Source organism: Coregonus lavaretus (genome assembly GCF_964263955.1).
Source record: "Coregonus lavaretus genome assembly, chromosome: 28".
Classification (NCBI taxonomy): domain Eukaryota; kingdom Metazoa; phylum Chordata; class Actinopteri; order Salmoniformes; family Salmonidae; genus Coregonus; species Coregonus lavaretus.
In genome coordinates, this window is record NC_140015.1 from 5,827,598 (window position 1) to 5,835,861 (window position 8,264).

Sequence of the window (8,264 nt, forward strand, 5' to 3'; positions counted from 1 at the left end):
GGCGCGTCAGCGTGGGGCATCTCCATCGGACCAAGCCAGGATAGCACTGGTGATTTCGCAACTGAAGGGAAAGGCGCTGGATTGGGTCACAGCAGTCTGGGAAGGAGGTGAGGCCGCGGCGCTTCCCTACTCCACCTTCCTCGCTCGATTCAGGGTGGTGTTCGATCATCCCACGGAGGGAAAGGACGGGGGTGAGCGTCTCCTCCGGCTACAACAGGGAGAGGGGGCCGCATTCGAGTAAGCCCTGAGCTTTCGCACAGTGGTGGCGTCTTCCGGCTGGAATGAGAATGCTCTGCGCACAGCCTTCAGGAGAGGCTTACGGGAGGACATCACGACGGAACTTGCATGTCGGGACGACGAGATGGACCTTGATACCCTCATCGCCACGTCCATTCGTCTTGATGACATGTTGAGAGACCAACGGAGTTTACAACACCTCCCGGAGCCTCGACGCTCACCCCATCTGAGCTATGGAAGCCGCCTTGCCTCTGAGTCCTCACCCATGGAGGTGGGAAGCACACCAACACCACCACGGACCACAGATCTCCTGGTGGATCCCTATCTAGGCGGTATGACTCCCGTCGCCGCTCCGTGAATGTTCCGTCATCACCTGTCACCAAACCATTGTTTTTAGTACCCCTAACGGTGAATGGTTCTTCCTTCTCTTTGCCTTCCACAGCAATGATATATTCTGGATGAGCGGGGAACCTTATAGATAGGGAGCTGGTCTCTGAATGGGGGTTGCCCACCGTGCCACTGCCTTCTCCGCTACACGTCACCTCGCTGGACAATAAACCACTTGAATCAGGCACCATTACGCACGTCACTCTCCCCATCACCATCACCATTCCCACACTACCGGAGCACTACGAGGAGCTGTCCTTCCACATCGTCACGTCACCCCTTCACCGGATCGTCTTGGGATTGCCCTGGCTCAGACTACACAACCCTACCATCAATAGGATCACCAAGAGGATCACAGCCTGGTCCCCCTCATGCCGGAGGACCTGCCTGCCGGTGGTATTCCACGAGTCCGGAGTCCGCCCTCCAGCCCATCATTCCACGTGAGTACGCAGATCTCTCCGACGTCTTCTCTGCCTCCAAGGCTAAGTGTCTCCCTCCTCACAGGCCCTGGGACTGTGCCATTGACCTGCTGGAGGGACAACACCCCCCGAAGAGTCACATTTACTCCCTCTCCATAGTGGAGACTGAGGCCATGGAGAAGTATGTGGCGGAGACCCTGAAACAGGTTCATCAGACGCTCTACCTCACCTGCCTCCGCCAGCTTCTTCGTGGTCAAAAAAGACGGAGGACTGAGGCCGTGCATTGACTACTTGGGGTTGAACGCAGTCACCACCAAGTACCGGTACCACCTCCCTCTGGTTCCATCGGCCATCGAGCAGCTGCGAGGGGCCAGGTACTTTACCAAGTTGGACCTGAGGAGTGCCTACAATCTGATCCGAATCCGGGAAGGAGACGAGTGGAAGACGGCATTCAGCACTACCTCAGGCCACTATGAATACAGCGTCATGCCCTACGGCCTCGCCAACGCACCTTCCGTGTTCCAGTCCTTCGTCAATGACGTGTTCCGAGAATTCCACCAACAGGCCATCTCCTTCCTGGGATACAGGATCAGTCCTCAGGGGGTGTTCATGGAAAGAGCGAAGACAGACACTGTCAGGTCATGGCCAGTCCCCACCACCATCAAGGGCCTGCAGAGCTTTCTGGGCTTCGCAAATTTCCACCGGCGTTTCATCAGGTCCTTCAGCTCCATAGCCGCCCGCTCACCTCTCTCCTTAAGGGTGGTCCTCAGAAGCTGGCCTGGAACCCTGAGGCTGACGCTGCCTTCAAGAGGCTGAATGAGAGGTTAATCTCAGTGCTCCTCCAAAAACACCCAGATCCAGCTCGTCCTTTCATCCTGGAGGTGGTCGCATCTGAGGAGGGCGTGGGTGGGATCCTCTCCCAGCGGCAAGGTAAGCCAGAGAAAATGTATCCCTGTGCCTTTTTCTCGAAAAAGCCTACCCCCGCAGAGAGGAACTATGGAGTTGGAGACAGGGAGCTTTTGGCGGTGATCCTCGCTCTGGAGGAATGGAGACACTGGCTGGAGGATGCAGTCCATCCATTCCGGATTCTCACTGACCACCGGAATTTGGAGCACATATGGGCAGCGAAACCGATGAACTCTCGTCAAGACTGGTGGACCCAAATTCTTACTCGCTTTCAGTTTATTCTGTCCTACCACCCAGGATCCCAGAATGTGAAAGCCGACGCACTCTCCAGGATGCACCATACAGAAGAAAGGAAGGATCTGGAGGGTCCTATCCTGCCTCCGTCTCCAACTGCGCCTGCCAACTGTCTCTGAGGTCCTGTTCCAACAGGACTTCCGGCATTATGGACTTCCGGAGGACATCGGACCGTGGCCCCCAATTCACCTCACGAGTGTGGAAGGCTTTCCTGGAGAAGATCGGAGCCATGGCCAGCCTCAATTCCGGGTATAGGCCTCAGTCGAATGGGCAGGTGGAGCGCATGAACCAGGAGCTGGGGATGTTTCTTCGTTGCCACTGTCAGGACCGGCAGGGTGAGTGGGCGAGGTTTCTTCCCTGGGCAGAATATGCCCACAACTCCCTCGTTCACTCCTCCATGGGGCTCACTCCCTTCCACTGCGTCCTGGGGTACCAGCCGGCCCTGGCCCCTTGGACACCCAGCCAGACCGATGCGCCCGCTGTTGACGAGTGGCTCCGCAGGGCCGGACAGGTCTGGGACGCTGCCCATGTCCATCTCCAGAGGGCCTTTCGTCGGCAGAAGGACCAAGCCGACCGCCACCGCAGTGAGGCCCCCGTATTCCAGCCTGGTGATCGTGTCTCGCTGTCCACTAAAAACCTCCCTCTCTTCCTGCCCTGCAAGAAACTGAGCCCCCGGTTTGTGGGGCCGTTTAAGGTCCTCCAGCGGATAAATGAGGTATCGTACCGGCTGCTCCTTCCCCCTCACTACCGTGTCTCAACCACTTTTCATGTGTCTCTCCTCAGGCCGGTGGTTCCTGGTCCTCTGGCGGATGCCGTCCCCCGGGGTACGCCCCCTCTGCCCCTGGACATTGACGGGAGTCTGGCGTATGCGGTGAGGGACCTGCTGGACTCTCCTCGTCCTCGGGGTCGTCCTCCTGGCTGGCGACGTCCTGCGGAGGGAGCCGCGCAACCGGGGGGAGGGGGGGGGATTCTGTCACGTCTCCTCCCGTTGCTCCCCTCCGGCGCTCTGATTCGCCGGTCTACTGAGCCACTGGTCTGAGCGCACCACCTCGGCAACACCAGAATGGAAACCCAATGCACCCTAATAACCTCCAGGGTACCTGCACCACATCATCTCATCACCACCCCTATATAGCCCTGGACTGTTCAGTGTTGTGTTGTGTGTGATTGTTAGTGTCTTGTTGTGTTCTCGCTCTTTGTTGTATTGCTCAGTGTTTAGTAATCCTTTACATTGTTGATTCCTGCGTCTGCGTCCTGCCTCTTCGTATCCTCAGTACTCGTCACAACGGTAGTGTAGAGGACAGTAGAGTTTTATTCAGTATAGTACAGTAGATATTAATTCAGTAGATTACAGTAGAGTTTAATTCAGTACAGTTTAGTACATTAGAGTAAAGTAGGCTACACTATACTGTGCTGTACTCTACTGCACTGAATTATACTTTACTTTTCTTTACTTTACTGCACTGTATGCTCTACTGTAATGAACTGTACTCTACTGTGCTCTACTGTATTGTACGGTACTGTACTGTACACTCTACTGTAATGAACTGTACTCTACTGTGCTCTACTGTACTGTGCTATCCAAACTTGTCCGTGGACGTTGAAATTAAGTCCGGACTTCACAAAAATCAGACCAAATAAAGACGGCCGATCCAGACAGCACCGTGCTTAGTGGGTAGGCATGATGTATCCTGTATACATTGAGATGATGCAGTTTAGACATTGTTTGCTCATTGACGTCTTGCACATTCTAAATTCTCCAGTTCTACAGTGGGGAGAACAAGTATTTGATACGCTGCCGATTTTGCAGGTTTTCCTACTTACAAAGCATGTAGAGGTCTGTAGTTTTTATCATAGGTACACTTCAACTGTGATAGACGGAATCTAAAACAAAAATCCAGAAAATCACATTGTATGATTTTTAAATAATTCATTTGCATTTTATTGCATGACATAAGTATTTGATCACCTACCAACCAGTAAGAATTTCGGCTCTCACAGACCTGTTAGTTTTTCTTTAAGAAGCCCTCCTGTTCTCCACTCATTACCTGTATTAACTGCACCTGTTGGAACTCGTTACCTGTATAAAAGACACCTGTCAACACACTCAATCAAACAGACTCCAACCTCTCCTCAATGGCCAAGACCAGAGAGCTGTGTAAGGACATCAGGGATAAAATTGTAGAGATGCACAAGGCTGGGATGGGCTACAGGACAATAGGCAAGCAGCTTGGTGAGAAGGCAACAACTGTTGGCGCAATTATTAGAAAATGGAAGAAGTTCAAGATGACGGTCAATCACCCTCGGTCTGGGGCTCCATGCAAGATCTCACCTCGTGGGGCATCAATGATCATGAGGAAGGTGAGGGATCAGCCCAGAACTACACGGCACGACCTGGTCAATGACCTGAAGAGAGCTGGGACCACAGTCTCAAAGAAAACCATTAGTAACACACTACGCCGTCATGGATTAAAATCCTGCAGCGCACGCAAGGTCCCCCTGCTCAAGCCAGCGCATGTCCAGGCCCGTCTGAAGTTTGCCAATGACCATCTTGATGATCCAGAGGAGGAATGGGAGAAGGTCATGTGGTCTGATGAGACAAAAATAGAGCTTTTTGGTCTAAACTCCACTCGCCGTGTTTGGAGGAAGAAGAAGGATGAGTACAACCCCAAGAACACCATCCCAACCGTGATGCATGGAGGTGGAAACATCATTCTTTGGGGATGCTTTTCTGCAAAGGGGACAGGACGACTGCACCGTATTGAGGGGAGGATGGATGGGGCCATGTATCGCGAGATCTTGGCCAACAACCTCCTTCCCTCAGTAAGAGCATTGAAGATGGGTCGTGGCTGGGTCTTCCAGCATGACAACGACCCGAAACACACAGCCAGGGCAACTAAGGAGTGGCTCCGTAAGAAGCATCTCAAGGTCCTGGAGTGGCCTAGCCAGTCTCCAGACCTGAACCCAATAGAAAATCTTTGGAGGGAGCTGAAAGTCCGAATTGCCCAGCGACAGCCCCGAAACCTGAAGGATCTGGAGAAGGTCTGTATGGAGGAGTGGGCCAAAATCCCTGCTGCAGTGTGTGCAAACCTGGTCAACACCTACAGGAAACGTATGATCTCTGTAATTGCAAACAAAGGTTTCTGTACCAAATATTAAGTTCTGCTTTTCTGATGTATCAAATACTTATGTCATGCAATAAAATGCTAATTAATTACTTAAAAATCAGACAATGTGATTTTCTGGATTTTTGTTTTAGATTCCGTCTCTCACAGTTGAAGTGTACCTATGATAAAAAATGACAGACCTCTACATGCTTTGTAAGTAGGAAAACCTGCAAAAATCGGCAGTGGATCAAATACTTGTTCTCCCCACTGTACATAGTTTATACGTCGGCCAGATACCAACATTCTATTATGATGTCTCTGCGACGTCTTCCCAATGTGCAAACGCTCTCTAAACTACATATTCCCTACCCAATTCGATACGTCGGCCAAAGGTGTGCATGATTACTTGGGAGAAGACTCAGGTGAAACTGATGACATCACACAACTTTTGTAAAACAGCTGTCATGCGACATAAGAAGACAATTCAGCACCATGGACAGGTATCACAGCTAGCGCTAAAACTCATGAAGACGTCAGCCACTTCAGCGCTTTGAACATCACCACACAGCAACGATTTGATCAGTGCTCCTGTGTTGTGGCTGCAGGCCTGTTGCTACTGTTATTGCCATGCTAATTACTGTTCCAATTACCCACACCCCTAAACCTAGAATTGTAAAACTATAGGCAATAAATTGATGATGTATGTGATGGGAAATATTGCTCTCTGACTCTTTGGTATCACGTTTCAAATCAAATCAAATTGTCTTTGTCACATGCGCCGAATACAACAGGTGTAGACATTACAGTGAAATACTTACTTACAAGCCCTTAACCAACAATGCAGTTCAAGAAATAGAGTTAAGAAATATTTATTAAATAAACTAGAGTAAAAAATACAATGAAAAGTTACACAATAAAATAACAATAACGAGGCTATATACATGTGGTACCGGTACCGAGTCAATGTGCGGGGGTACAGGTTAATCGAGGTAATTTGTACATGTAGGTAGGGGTAAAGTGACTATGCATAGATAATAAACAGCGAGTAGCAGCCGGGTGGCCATTTGATTAACTGTTCAGCAGTCTTATGGCTTGGGGGTAGAAGCTGTTAAGGAGCGTTTTGGACCTAGACTTGGCACTCCGGTACTGCTTGCTGTGCGATAGCAGAGAGAACAGTCAATGACTTGGGTGACAATTTTTGGGGCCTTCCTCTGACACCGCCAAGTATATAGGTCCTGGATGGGAGGAAGCTTAGCCCCAGTGATGTACTGGGACGTACGCTGTACTCTCTGTAGCGCCTTATGGTCGGATGCCGAGCAGTTGCCATACTAGGCGGTGATGCAACCGGTTAGGATGCTCTCGATGGTGCAGCTGTAGAACTTTTTGAGGATCTGGGGACACATGACAAATCTTTTCAGTCTCCTGTGGGGGAAAAGGTGTTGTCATGCACTCTTCACGACTGTCTTGATGTGTTTGGACCATGATAGTTTGTTGGTGATGTGGACACCAAGGAACTTTAAACTCTCGACCCGCTCACCTACGGCCCCGTTGATGTTAATGGGGGCGTTTTCGGCCCTCCTTTTCCTGTAGTCCACGATCAGCTCCTTTGTCTTGCTCACATTGAGGGAGAGGTTGTTGTCCTGGCACCACACAGCCAGGTCTCTGACCTCCTCCCTATAGGCTGTCTCATCGTTGTCAGTGATCAGGCCTACCACTGTTGTGTCGTCAGCAAACTTAATGATGGTGTTGGAGTCGTGCTTGGCCACGGAGTCGTGGGTGAACAGGGAGTACAGGAGGAGACTAAGCATGCACCCCTGAGGGGCCCCTGTGTTGAGGATCAGAGTGGCAGATGTGTTGTTGCCTACCCTTACCACCTTGTGGCGGCCCGTCAGGAAGTCCATGATCCAGTTACAGAGGGAGGTGTTTAGTCCCAGGGTCCTTAGCTTTGTGATGAGCTTTGTGGGCACTATGGTGTTGAATGCTGAGCTGTAGTCAATGAACAGCATTCTCATATAGGTGTTCTTTTGTCCAGGTGGGAAAGGGCTGTGTGGAGTGCGATTGCGATTGCGTCATCTGTGGATCTGTTGGGGCGGTATGCGAATTGGAGTGGGTCTAGGGTTTCCGGGATGTTGGTCAGTAAAGACACTTGCCAGTTGGTCCGCGCATGCTCTGAGTACACGTCCTAGTAATCCGTCTGGCCCCACGGGCCTTGTGGATGTTGACCTGTTTAACGGTCTTGCTCACATCGGCTACGGAGAGCGTGATCACACAGTCGTCCGGAACAACTGGTTGCTTGCCTTGAAGTGAGCATAAAATGCATTTAGCCCCTAGGTAGTCCGAATGGTAGGCTTGCGTCACTGGGCAACTCGGAGTTGAGTTACCCTTTGTAGTCCGTAATAGTTTGCAAGCCCTGCCAAATCAAACGAGCATCAGAGCCGGTGTAGTAGGATTCAATCTTGTATTGACGCTTTGCCTGTTTGATGGTTCGCCTGAGGGCATAGCGGGATTTCTTATAAGCGTCCGGATTAGTGTCCCTCTCCTTGAAAGCCACAGCTCTCTTACGATTCATCCTCATCCTTCTGATTCATCCTCATGGCTGGTCCCCAATAGATTACATGTATTGTATACATAAGGCCTATTAAGGCTATATCTAATAACACCAAGGCCCATATTCATAAAGCGTCTCAGAGAGTATGAGTGCTGATCCAGGATCAGTTTAGCCTTTTAGATTATAATGAATGGACAGAGGTGGTCCTGATCCTAGATCAGCACTCCCACTCTGAGACGCCCAGCAGAATAATTAGGCTACATCTCATAATTTAGCCTATAACATGACATTTCAAGATGAAACCACCTATGACATCTTATCAAGACCCTCATGAAACAGCTGTGTTTGTGCTGGGTTGGAACAAAA